Genomic DNA, 14,560 nt, shown 5'->3' with positions numbered 1-14,560 from the left:
AACTTCTCCAATATTTTGGAATAGATCATGTCCCCCTGAACCCTAGAGGTGGAGATAGACTTACGCGTCTACGCAGATTAGAATCACGTCATATAATTGACATGCAGACGAAACAGCCTGGGGGCTTGAATATTGGAGAGGAATTAGGTGTCCATCTGGGTAAATAGCCTGAAGTCGTAGACTCTAGGCTCTCCTCCCCTTCTTTTGGAGCATAGCCAGTGTATACATGCAGAAGGTATAGGATGAAATGTGAACTTTGGAACCTGCAGTTACATTTGCTGATGATTATTTGCTCCATGTTGTCTTTCTCACACATGCAACAGACATGTGTCACCTGTAGCGCTAGTTGGCTTGTTTCTTTGTGTACTCTGAACATGTATATGAATTGTTTCTCAATCTCTTCTTGTGTTTCTCTTCTCCCACTTGCTTAATCTATTAATCAATTCTAATTCTTTCTTTTCCCCCCACCGTTCTTATCCCCTTTTTATCCCTCTTCCCCCATATATTTCTCTAATATTTTTCTAATAATTTCTTAATTTCCTTGTTCCCCTTTAAATGGCATAAAAAGTTGCAATGTGTAATGATGATTACAAGGGATGAACTTGGTTATACTGTATATACTGTATATATTGTACATAGAGCTAATCTGGCTTGTCTAAGATTTTCTGAAGTTTTGGCTTTGCCATAGTCGGTGACATGCCGATACACGGCGAGATTTTTGTGATTTACCACCGACTTGGGTTTGTTTTTGTAGGAAATGCAAATAATGATGATTCACAAACAACCCACGGCGCAATGGGACTGTGATCATAAATTGATCTGGTATGTTGTAATTTGTAAATACTTTGTAAATAGGATCTGCAGGATTCCATGATTTGCCGATCCACGGCAAGATTATTGTATTCACTGCCACTTAAGTGAATGTAGGAATCAGTATAAATCCGGGGCCAAACTTGCATGGTGTTAATAGAACCATGCACGAGAATTACCCACTTACAAATGGCCGCTCCATTTACACAGTACGTAATGGTGTCTGTTTTTTCCCCTCACATGTGACAGGAAGTGAGGTTTGCTTATAATGTGCTGGATAACATTGCATGCATTGACACTGACGAAGGACTTACAGTCCGAAACGCGTTTGTCTGTTTGTTGGAGAAAGCCGGTAATAAAACCAACTGAGAACTATACCCCCGTGAGTGCGTGATCGTTTCCTTGGATTCAGGGACGGTTGGAGCTGGAATATATATATATATATATATATATATATTAACCCTGGGCAAAGCACTACGCTACGCTTGCGTAGTTTGCGAAGTTTGCGCAAACATGTGTAGCATAGCGTAGCGTAGTGCAGCGGTCATTTTTTGCTTGCTCCCGGTCCTCAACGTCAAGTTGGCGACCGCGAGAAAGCAAAATGACATCCTCGCGAGACTTTTTCCTTCTTCACGATCAGCAACATCAAGTTGCCGATCGCGAGCATGGAAAATAAACCTCCCGGCGAGATTCTCAATGCGGCGAGGTCAGGTTTCTCATTGCGAGTGGTCGTGCATGCTCGCGACCGCTCGCAATGAGAAACTACCGGTCCGCGTTCAGAAAGCTGCAGCTCGAGTAAAAATCTACCCCGAGCGGCAGAAAAGTGCATCTCGCACTATGCAAAATGCAGTTTTCAATGATTGCACAGTGGTGGATGCTAGTCCGCACTGTGCAATCATTGAAAACGACATCTTGCACAGTGCGAACATGCTACTACGTAGTTCACGTAGTGCTACGGGTAGCTAGCGTAGTGCAAAGTGCACTTTGCGTATGTACGCATATTGCTACTTCGCGAACTACGCCCACCCCTAATATATAAATATCTCTGATGGTGACTCACTAGTGTGAGGTGATACCTGTTGTTTATCAACCGATACATCACATCACCACCAAAAACGGCCATTGAGCGATTGGTTCCCAAATGGACAGGTTGACATCAAGTGGGAGTCAAACAGTACAAAACAGTGATGCCCAATCAATGTCCGATAGTTTCAATTAACAGGGTTACAGGCAGACACTGGGAGAGGAAGTTAACTAGCAAGTGCATATTAGCAAAGAGAAACTAAGAACCCATTGTACTTAATGAAAAGCCAAGAGATTCCTCATCAATATTTTCCAGAAATAAAAAGAAAGAAAGGATAACCATCCTGGCATTTGCAGATCACAGCACAGTAAGTAAGCAATACAAGTGAGATTGGATTCCAAGAAAAGAGAGAACGAGCTTATGGACTCAAAGAGCGAAGCTCCTAACCTGCAAATATTCAAGGATAACAGACACGGAAGAGAGGACTGACTTCATCACCTGCAGACCTAAACAGGGGGCCTAACCTTTTCAGAGCCAAAGGAGAAGAAGATCATAGACTGGGAACGCATTTTTTGTGGGAGCCGATGTTCCCAAAAATAACAATGATTCCTCTACCAAGGGCTCCGATGGCCTGCACATTATAGTCAGTGTGAACAACAAAATTCATATTCAATCTTGAGAAAGTAATAAGAAAAGGAAGCCATAGTGGGCAGTACCACCTTTCTGGAAACTGTAATAGTGTGATAACTATATAGAGCTTTGTCCCAAACAGCTGCAATTCCTAATAACTGTAATTAATAGTATCACTATTATAATATCCAACTTAATAACACTCAATTTACTAACCTTGGAGGATGGCAGGCTATGACCTCCTTTGCTGGGATGTATTATACTGCAGATTACCAAGCATGTCTGTGGAGAGCATCCAGATCACAGAGCCATCCTATGTGACATGTTTTTCTGCCTTTATAAAAGGTGCCTGAATTCTGATGATCCATCCCACTGCTGTCTGTTGGACCTGCACAATCCCCGTATAGTCTTGAGATCCGAATCTAGTCCACATTCTATACAATGGAATTGAACTTGATCGAGTGTGACCTTGAGGGTCTTTCAGTGAGTGACAATGCTAAAGGTACTGTCTAGAAATGCTCTACTAGCCAGTAATGGTGGCGTGGGGACAAAGGCATTGATCAGTGCATGTATCTTTCACAGCCACACACTCCTGTTCAAACATACTAATTTGGTAACATTGTACTTTGGTTTAAATGTGACAAAGCCTTAAATAAAGCAGTAAAGGCAATACCTAGTGACGTATGACATGTTTTGTGGCTGAGCCAATGGGAGACTGCTGAGAGAAATAATACAATTGATGGAAAATAACGCAGATATAGCATCTAAAGCAAGGGTTCTGAAATCCTCCACCGGGAAGTCATGTCAACAGGGATTAACTTCCGCAAGTATGTATGTATGTACTTGTAACATACTGGTATGCTTTATGACAGGATGTCATATTCCCATTTCAGCCCTACACATCCTCTACAGCAGTGTTTCCCAAACTGTGGTCCGCGGACCCCCAGGGGTCCGTGACACATTCCCAGGGGGTCCGTAGGCAACAGTTTTAAAAGCACAGAAACATTTCTTGTATAATTAGCAGCTTTCCAGCAACAATAAAAGTGTCAAGAGAATGCCAGTGATTAATGTACCTGCTGGAGAGCGAGGAGAGTTTTGTTCAGGGGCAGCTTTGATTTAACTAATGTAGCACAGAGGGTTAATGTGCCTACTGCAAAGAACGTGTAACTTGCATCTTAAAAAGCAGCATTTTATGCGCCTAGGTTTGTGGTTACTGCTTTTGTCACAGAGATTCCTTTATTACTATGCACTTCATAAGTGACAATCGTAATCTAGCAGAGGGACCTTTAAACTGTCATCAGAGCTGCTTGCAAACTGCATGGTACCAGTTAGTAACTTATATTTTGTCCCAGTTATTCATTATCCTGATGCTGCTAAAAAAGATATATTTGGGTGGAAATACATTTTTAACGTTAAAGTCAATGCTAGCCACTGTGTTATGTTTGATTTGAAATCCTGAGTTTGTGCTTTTCCAGACCAAGCACTCTTTAAACATTTTATATACACACTGATTTACATGTATGATTCAATGTCTCTATATGTGTGTGATGTAAAGTGCTCTGACATCCTACAATGGTATGAGAGATGCTACAAAACAAATGAAATACATGTGACAGAGGGGCTATTACTTCAATATAAAATAGTAAGGGCCAGATGTACGATCTGTTTTTATATGCGCGAACGGGTTCGCGAACCTGTTTGCGCATGTGAAAATCTATTGGGCCATGTACATAGCCTATTTCGCGAGTCACAATTTGTTTGCGACTCTCTAAATAGGTTTTGCAACTTGCTATTTGGAAGGGGCATTCCTTTCCAAATAGCGAGTCTCAAAACCATGTACAAATGTTTTGCGGTCGCAAAACAGTCACAATTACCACCTACTTCAAGTAGATGGTAATGCATTCGCAAATGGGAAGGGGTTCCCAGGGGACCCCTTCCCCTTTGCAAATGCATGTAAAATTATTTTTTAAGGTCAGGCAGTGGTCCCAGGGTGGTAAACAGGCTGCATTTTTTTTTTAAACTGCTTTATTTAAAAGCAGTCCGAGACATGGTGGCCTGCAGAGCCCAGCAGGCCACCATCGCTGGGAGGGCTGGCATTCCAAAGGGGCTTGCAAATTGCGAGAGGCTCATTTAATATTAATGAACCTCGCAATTTGCGACCCTATTGGGAATCCCAAACAGTGTTAAACACACTGTTGTACATTTCATTTAGCGACTCGCAATTTGCCACACGCAATGTGTCACCTATTGCGAGGCGCTAAATGAAATGGTCGTACATCTGGCCCCAAAATCCTTAGTACTTTGAGTACTTGTTTTGTGTGCACACGTGTGTATTTTTTTCGACTTACTGTTTTAATGTTTGAAATGTAACTCATACAAATTGCTTGGGGGTCCCCGGCTTCCAGTGGTGACTCAATGGGGGTCCTCAGGAGTCAAAAGTTTGGGAACCACTGCTCTACAGGATTGCGAATCTTTGACAATTCAGTCGACTGATGCTGCTGTTGCTAGGGCACGGGGGCACCCTGTTCCTAGAGTAAAGTCCAGGATAAAGCAGCACAACAGCTGTATTTTACAACATGGGTTCACGCTCTCCATTCTCATAAGCAGTAGAACTCGCTCTCTCGTTTCGAATGCCAGGATAGCTTAATCCGAGGCCCTGTGAACTTTCCTTCCAGCTATTTCTAATATTCTACCAGACTCCTTTATATACTTGAACACAGTCGCGCACTTTTAAAATATGTGCATCCGCCAAGCTCGCGCGCTGGGGTTACATATTTTCTCAAAAAGGCACTGCTGGTGCTGCTATGCTGATCAATTGATCCAGCGGACGCTGTCAAAGTGGCTGCTTTGCAATCATTTCCAGAATTCACTACAAATAACAGTTTGAAGCAGAGAGACTTGCTAGGGAGCGACGCCATTTTGTAATAGCCAGGGCTCCCTGTTATCAAAGCCGAGGGTTTCTGAATGCTCACCCATGCAGAGATCCAATTGGCTCAACCCTGAGATGTACTTTATAGTGCTTCTTCAATCTTGAAAGGAGCACTTGTGCCTGTTCTATTAGGTAACAGGATGCCGGAGCCACGGCCAGACGATCCACTTGGAAAAGTTATCATTCAGCGCGCGTCTCCCAGGAGCACTAAAACATTCAGGTTTATGTATTAGCTATTAAAGACTAAATGCTTGGCACAGGAAAACTCAACAGAAGAGAATGGCCCTTTTCAAATGGATGACAAGGCTGGAATTTGAAAAGAGGACATTTAGAAGGCAAGAGTGATGTGTATTACTGTGAAAGGACTCATGGAAAACTGCAGTTCAGAGGCGACAAACACTGCATAAAGCTCTACCCGAACGCGGGGCAATGTGGCTGCACACATTGAATGTGTTACTAGGGTGCTCCTGCTGTATGTTTAAATGATGTTATGCATAATATTACGATAACTTTCATCTATCATAAAGTAAAATGCCCACAGCTGAAACACATCATAACGTTTAAACAACTTTTTATTTATGTAAGCATTCATCTTTAGGCACGGTGGTGTATACACTCGTGAATACACGTTTGGTGATTTTGGAGCACCAAACACACTGTTATTTATTTATTTATTTTATCAGAGTTTTATATAGCGCAAACTTGACCCGAAGGTATCAGCGCGCTTTACATGAGCACCAGTTTCATTACACAAGGACACATTTATATTTGTTAGGCAGAGGGAGATCAACAGGGTTGGATTGGGATTAAAAATCGGCCTGAGCACGCAAAAAAAATGGCCCACATTTGCCTATTGCCTTTCCACAAAACACAGCAAACTTTTATAAAAAAAAGGGGGGGGGGATTTCTGACAGAGGCATGTTTTCTTAACTTTGCTTAGCTGTAAAAAATGCAAGGATTAGTTCACACTGGTAAAAGACACCTGCAAACAAGTGAGGCCACTTTAGCTCAGCTCCCCTGCCCCTGCTCAATATGCATACATTAATGGGCGGCCTGGTGAGAGAAAGGGAGTGACACCTCTGCCCCGCTGGTAAAAGGGAGGTAATAGAGGCTCATCTTTTTTTTTTTAGAGTTTTATATAGCGCAAACTAGACCCGAAGATATCAGGTATCAGAGCGCTTTACATAGCACCAGTTTCATTACACAAGGACACATTCGTTTTTGATAGTCACAGGGAGATTAAGTGATTTGTCCATTATCACAGGATGTTGAGCATCGTTGCCAAGACTCAAACCCGGTTCCCTAGCTACGAGGTCGACTGCTCTAGCCATAAGGCTACATCCTCTCCCCATCTGCCTCCAGAAAGACAACTCAGGCACCCATTGGGCCACTGGCAGCATCCAAAGAAAACAGACACCACTGAAATCGCCCCCAGGCTGCCTAAAAAAGCAGCCCACAGCTGGAACTCGGATACCAGCCCCTCTTACATTGCCCGAGTGCCCACCTCACGAATCCGAGCATGGAGATCAAGTGATTTGTCAAGAATCACATGATTTCGAGCGTCATTGCCGAGACTTCCGAGTTTCCAAGATTGACTGTCCCAGCTGACAGGCCACATCCATCCTCTTTATTAAAACCCACATCTCACAGAGACCCTTCAAATATTTTCACATTTTGCGGAACTTACATCCTGATGAATGCCTCTGCAGATCTCCACTGTTGCTCATTGTTTAATTAGTCACCTTAAAAGAGCTAAAGCGAAACTGAAACATTCCAATTGCAATTAGAGCAGAAGCAGAAGTAGCTTTGAAATTCCACTGCCACTGTTCATTGTTTAACTAGCAGTCTATTTGTGAAAGCTAATCAAAAAATGAACTATACAAATGCAATCTGACCCCATTATTAGCCCAACACTGCAGGAGTAGCTCAAAAATCTCTGAGCATAACCACTGAATATTGATTAAACAGCAGTCTATCTATGAAAGCTGAACATTCATATTACATTAAAGACCCACTGTTAGCTAGGCCTTATTGACCGTAGCAGCTTAACCAGTCTCTGATCTTTGTTAGCCATCATTTGCTTTTAAGAAAGCATACCCTGTTTTATGTGTAACACAGTATTCCTAACTACATAACAAAATACTTTCCTTTACTTTTTACAACAGTATTTTTCAGTTTTCCCCCTACTATTTTCAATACACCTCTGCACCGAAACAAAGGTTATATAAGAAAATACATATAATCTAAATGGGAATATTGTATAATATTTCCATCTCAGGATTCTGGTGATATTTGCACCTCACTCGACCTTCAGCCCCTGGAAACCCTTCATGGCAATACCTGATCATATTACATGTTACCCACTATCTATCACCTGTGTATTTCATGTTCTTGGTTTTATCACACTTTTTAGTGTTAAAAAACCCAAATCTCACAGGAATCCTTGAAATATGAAAAATATTTCACGAGACCCTGTGAAATGTGGGAAATATGTCATGGGCCTCTGTGAAATATGGACGTCACCATTATCAGGACACCCCCAACCACTCGGTTACCCTTTAGCATTGCCCATTATTAATTCATTAGTTACATTTAATGAACAATAAATGAATCTAGAGCATTCTAATTCAAGTCAGTATCTACTATACATACAGTTTGCACAGAAAACCTTCCCCAACCTCTCCCTTAAGACAAAATTGGACCTACTTAGCAGGGCGTGTTAGAGTACCTAAAGTAACTCCAATAGTACTACGTTACGTACTTACAAATGTTATTCACAAACCTATGCTTTATGTGTAGAGGTCCCTGCCAATAGTGCAGAGAGCTCTGTACACATGGTTACAGTATACTTTTTTGGGTGTAAATGTGGGAGAGCTAAATGGGCAATTCCCACTCTAAAGTGGGTGGAGTAAAGGTAAAATCTAGGAGGTGTAGAGTGAAGTCATGCAGACATAAAAACTCACACAAAAGAATAGATAATTAGCTATTCCCCAAATATAAACCTACTTCGACTCTAGTAGCACTACTGACTAGACAGGGTCATGTCTACTCCAGCCTATTGGTAAAATAAGCCACACAACACGCATAGAGAATTTCTGGTAATGGAAGCAGTTGAACAGAAATTAACAGAGGCAGGGAATATCACTAATAGCACACATGCAAACCAAGAAAAGAAAGGAAACATCAACCTGTCTACATAAGAAAGCAAGCCGCTAAAAACATTTCGCACTACGGTGGTAAATGTCTTTTTCATCTTGGCTCACATTTACAGGAATAATTAGTTGATGTAGGGATAGAGAGTATTTTGGCAACTTTGAGATGTCCAGGGAAGCAGACATTGCTAGTTACTGATTGTCTCCAGATGAGATGATTGACAGGGCTGCAGACTAAGAGCAAGAGTTCACTTAACCTACATCCGTCACTGAGGCTGTGCTGCATACGTCAAAATATTGGCTACACTCCAATTCTTTTCCACAGGAACTTTCAAGAGGGTCCCTGGGGGGAAAGGTTGGCGTCTCTGAGCCATATTATCACAGTGCTTGTTACAGGTACTCACATACATCACCAGCTGAGTCCACCCGTTTTTCACAGCCAAATGGCAGAAAGGCAAAGGGTTGAAACGGAATTCAATGCTACTACCCGTGTTTCTCAGGTCTTAAGTACCATCAATTATACTAATGTGAACATCAGCCAACGAAACGCTACATGGAATAAGATTCATACAACAGACCGTAATGGCAACTCTATCAACATGCAGGCATATGTGATGTCAGGGGCTGATACACAAATATTTGCACTAACTTTTCTGGGTGCACTCACAACAGCTCCATTATCTGTCTTACTGTTCATGCATGAGAATTGGTTGCTAGAACTCTGTGTGACATCTGGCCACTAGGTAAGTTTAACTAACCCACACTGGCACTGCATATGTATCTGTGGAATGGCATCATAAACACACTGACTCATAATTTTATCAGATCATAATGTCCATTCATAAGACTATCATTGAATTTATGGCTGTATAAAATGTCTGCTACAATTTCAACGTAAATAACAATAATACAATGTCTCAACAGGGATATCTTATAGACGGACAAATTTAAAAGTGAATTAATCACAATGCAACAGAGAGGAAAAGGACAAGGGAGACCAAAGAATAGTACAAAGTTATTATTTTGCATATAAAGTGCACGTTAGCAAAATAAATTACAGTAACCAAAAATAACCAAAAGTGTACTGGCAATGTGAAGGGGAATAAACGGCGCGGTGACACAGGTGATTATGTGACAACGTGGGGCGGCGTAAGATAAACAGTATAAAGTGGTCAAAATACAATATTTACATTTATATACAAAAATTACATTTATTATTCACAAATTGACCGAGAAAGAAAAGCCGCAATTGGCGTTGCTGGGTCGACGGCGTTTCAACCTTTATGACTTGAGGTCATCATCAGGACATTGGTTACATAGATGGAAATCTGTGCTCTTTCAAATAGGTAGGCAACATCCAAGTCTGGATTTTAAGGACAAATCTTCGTTGTAAAATCAGAACCAAGAATTAATCGGTGGGGTGGTTGCTGACAATGTACATCAATTTGGAGAATAGGCTCAGTGATTAACTAAATTAAGTCCCAGATACAGGAGCAGTTTTCGTATCGTGGCAAGGCAATGGCGTGCCGACCAAAAGCGGCTTTAAATCTAAGAAGAAACGTCCCGTGTAAATCAGGAGTCTCTCTCCGCCAAGGCGGGGACCGGTCTCAACAACTGAGCGATCTGGCGAGCAAAGCGTCTGCAGCGTCTCCATGAATGGATGTAACCACATCATAAGAAATATTGCCTATCTTTGTTGCGGTATGCCCTCTTTCCACATCTTTTTACTCCATTCTGACATCCAACCATGAAGCTTCAACAGGGGCATAACAGGGACCTCACAAGTATTTGACCCATCTTGAAATGCACACAACCTCAAGTCATGCTTTATATGTGGTGATCATACAGGCTGCTCAAGCACTTCTCAGAAGTAGTGTGAAGATTACTATAGCCTTTGGTTTGTTCCACAGCATCACCATGTCTTGGGGCCTACATGTAGACCTTACCCCTGAACTAAGGCCACATCCAGATTCCCAGGTTATGACATGGAACTGGGGTTATTGTATGTGGGTGTGAAGCTGAGTAGTGCCTCTAATATCACATAAGCTGCTAGTTTGGATGCTGCATCAGAATAATTAGACAATATTGAGGCAATCTTTAGTCAATGATAAAGGGTAGACTATGACACTGTACCAATATACCATATCAGCACAGTAATTATAACGTTACTTTAACCTTTACTTTTTTAGGTGAATTTCTAAGTTTAAAAAAAAAACAGATCTTCTTTTCACACCTAACTATAACATTACTTTAACATTATATTTTTCAATTAATTTCTTTTTTTTAACATAAAGTCATATTTTATTACCATATATAAAGCCAACTCCCCACTGTGAACGGCCTTTGGCAGAGAGGTTGACCACAGGGCCTGCAGAAACCCCCCCCAGGCAGTCAACCCCACACTGCACATGGCCTTTGGCAGTGCACAGGAGGGGGTGCACGGCAAGGGTCTGACAACAGAGCCTGTGGCCAAAACCCTGGAGGCAGCCAACACCCCACAGGCAGCCAACTCCACGCTGTACACAACCTTTCGTTGTGCCCAGGCAGCCAACTCCATGACGCACACAGCATTTGGTTATGCGTTGCATGGGGTTAGCTGCAGAGCCTGTCTGGAGCATGGCCCTGCTTCCAACTCCCTACAGGCAGCCAATCCCATGCTGCCCTTAACTTTGGCCATGCACCGGGGGTGTATGCCACAGGGCTTGGTCTGCGCTAGACAATTTGTCCAAACCCCCAGCAGCCTGCTAACCCCTCATCATTCACAGCTTCTGGTTTGAGTAGCATAGGGTTGGCTATTGGGCCCCATGGACCCCACCCCCTAGGCAAAACATATATATTTAGGGGAGGGAGGTGTGCCGTCCACATCCTGACCCTTAATTGGCCCTGGGGACCTTATCCCTAGGGCCTGATTTGATAAAAAGAGGCAGGGGAATGTGACCTCCCTCTCCAAGCATAAAAAGGCCTACATCTACAAGGGAGGAGGGCTGCAGCCCCCTCCCAAGCCTTAATCGTCCCTCATCTCAGTAATTATTGAAGGCAGGGGGCACTTGTCCCCCTTCCTGAGACTATTTAGGCCTCTTGGGACCCCTTTCCCCAGGACTGAAATTTACATAACAGGGGAGGGGGCTGCATGGCTCTGGGGACTCCAACCTTTGTGCCCCAATGCCCACCCAGGGCAACCTACCAAGCAGATGTAGGGGCTGCAGAGGGGAGCCCCTGTGGCCCAGATGGCTCCACGAATGCTACAGGAACCAACATTTCTCCCACTAGGAAGCAGCAACATCTTATGCTGCTACCTCCCGGTTGGACCGATATGTTTTTCTGTTTTCCTACCCGCATCAGTGCAAGCAGAGAAACTGAATACAAGTCTGCTCCCAGCCGGCTGGAGCCTTTTTAAAGATCCTACTCACTGGGAGAAGACTTTGTGTTTGGTCCAGATTAAAAAATGATCCCACCAGCCGGGTGCACATCCAAGTTTCCCTGCACGCACCGGTGTGGGCAGGGAATCCATTGAGTCCCTGGGGTGGGCTCCTTGGGACACAGTATGTGAGCCTGCCCCACCTGATAGGGTCTTTCAAATCTTAGAGAGGTGGGCCGCACAGCCCCCTTCCCTTTAAAGTCTAGTAATGGCCCTTTTGGGATGGGGTCCCCAGGGCCTTTTTGAAGGCTCATGGAGTGGGGCCTTGTGGTCCCCTCCCCTTAGAACATACCATGGGCCCTAGTGGCCTGCAGGAATGGGTCGCTGAGCCAGAATACAACTCAGGGAGTGATACCAGGCTCCCCCTTCCCATATTTATTAAATCAGGTCCCAGGTGATGGGGTCCCCAAAGCCGAAAATGACTCGGGAGGGGGCAACGTGCCCACCGTCCCTTAAATAACAATTTGGCCTGGGCTGCCATTTTTGTTTGTTGCTGCAATGCCATTGGAGTCCCGCAGGGTTGTGGCCATAAATTGCTGGGGTTTTTTTTAGCTGGGGGGCAGGGTATTATTTTTTATTATAGTTTGGGACAAGGACTAAGTGCCCAAGTCCTGTAATGGCTGCCAGCAACACTTTTTTTATGTTGCTGACAGCTATGAACAGTGCTTGCTCCCACAGGAGTCTGACTCCTGCGGGAGAGAGAGATGGCCCAAAGGAAAAAAGCTCCCTGGGCCAATAAAAACACTCTATGAGAGTCCCTCAAACTCAACCGTCTACATATACAAATATTTGTTAACCTTCATTTCTCTAAAACTACTTAATTGGTTTACACCAAATAACAAAAAGCACAATTTACGAAACATAATCCAGCTTCCTGCCAATTTTGGTGTCATTCAGTTAAGCAGTTTTTGTTGTAGCCCTTGCTAAAGAAGTCTTTGGAAAATGCATGGAGATCTTGTGTTTTGTTACCCCCTTCTTTTTCTTGGCTCCTGATTGGCCGATCACCCTGAAACTTTCCATGCACACACAAAGCAAAAAAAGAGCACTTTTTTGAAAGTTTCATGGCGATTCATCAAATGGTGGCAAAGTTATTAGCAACACAAAAAAAGCATTACCTATGGAATCCCTGACCTAACTATAACTACCCAGTGGTGACCACATTATACATATATAATATAATATTTTAGAATGAAAGAAAAAGTGGAGAGACCACGAGAAGGGAAACGAAGCAAAAGTGAAATGAGTACAGATGCTGGATCCAGCGCAGATGAAACACCAACGGAGCAAGTGGATTTTCACTGGGAACTAAGAATACTATGTTGGTCCACGTGACAAGTGAGCGGAAACCAAGTAAATCAAGACAAAGGAGGAACAGAACCAGGATGGGTAAAAGGAAAAGGAAAGAGGAGAGAAAGAAGAAGAAGAATTTAATAGTGGACCTCGAGATATTAAATATGGAAATGAAGTATGACTTCAACACAAAATCCATGGTCATCGAATTATCCAAATTATCTCTCAGTCCTAATCAGGAAACAATTTTAAATCTGAGCCTTCTCTATTGCCTGTTGGCAATGCCAAATTTCACTGACATGTGGATCGAACTATATAAATACACTAGGAAGTTAAAACTACATGCATACTTGCAAATGAGATCGAGAAAGGATATTACAAGTACCACCCCAACTCAAAAACCCTCAGCTTTTAAACTCAGAGACGTACCTAACTTATTTGAAATTCAGGATTTAACAAATAGAGCAACATTAGAATTGGAAGTGGACATTCAAATGAGAGACACTCTTGCGCACAAATAAAAGATAAGGGAGAAGATGTAAAAACAGATGTGGAAAAATGTAATAAAATGGGGTTCATTGAAGATAACTCCATCCCCAGTGGATGCAAGTTGAAGTCAAAATGTTGCCCTCAATTAGCACCAGTCAATGAAATTGATCTCTTCCATGAACTCAGCATTGATGACATATATTAATTGAGATCCAAATGGCGCTATGATTAGAACCGTGGTAATTTTTCCACTAGAGATTGGCAAGATATCACATCAATGAAAAAAGAGTCCTCCCTTATCATAAAACCATCCGATAAGGAGGGAAATATTGTATTGATGAATCGGGAATCATATGTGACAGAGGCAAATGGCAAGGCAATAACACAAGCAACTACAGACGTCTCCAACAAAACCCAATGAAAGACATGGAAAGGGAATTTCATTAGAAACTTCAAATATGGCGTGAAAAAAACATACTAGGCTGGGAAGAATATGCTTACTTGAAAACAGAACAAGCTAAAGTAGCAACGTTTTACTTTCTATCAAAATTTCATAAGAATTAAAAAGTTCCACCAGGTAGGCCGATAGTGAGCTCAATTGGGTCACTTTTGGAGAATTGTTCACAATTCTTTGGTCTGTCTTCACAACATTATGTAACAAGTTTGACTACCTATCTAAAAGATTCTACTGACTTTTTACAAAAAATGTACTGGAATTACTTGGAGACCAGAATATATCATGTTAACTTTCGACATTGTCTCTTTATATAGTTCAATCAACCAAAAGGATGGGATTTCAGCATGCAAATATGTTCTAA

Source organism: Lissotriton helveticus, chromosome 2_2, assembly GCF_964261635.1.
Source record: "Lissotriton helveticus chromosome 2_2, aLisHel1.1, whole genome shotgun sequence".
Classification (NCBI taxonomy): Eukaryota; Metazoa; Chordata; class Amphibia; order Caudata; family Salamandridae; genus Lissotriton; species Lissotriton helveticus.
The sequence above is the reverse complement of the archived record's forward strand: the minus strand, read 5'-3'. Positions refer to the sequence as shown.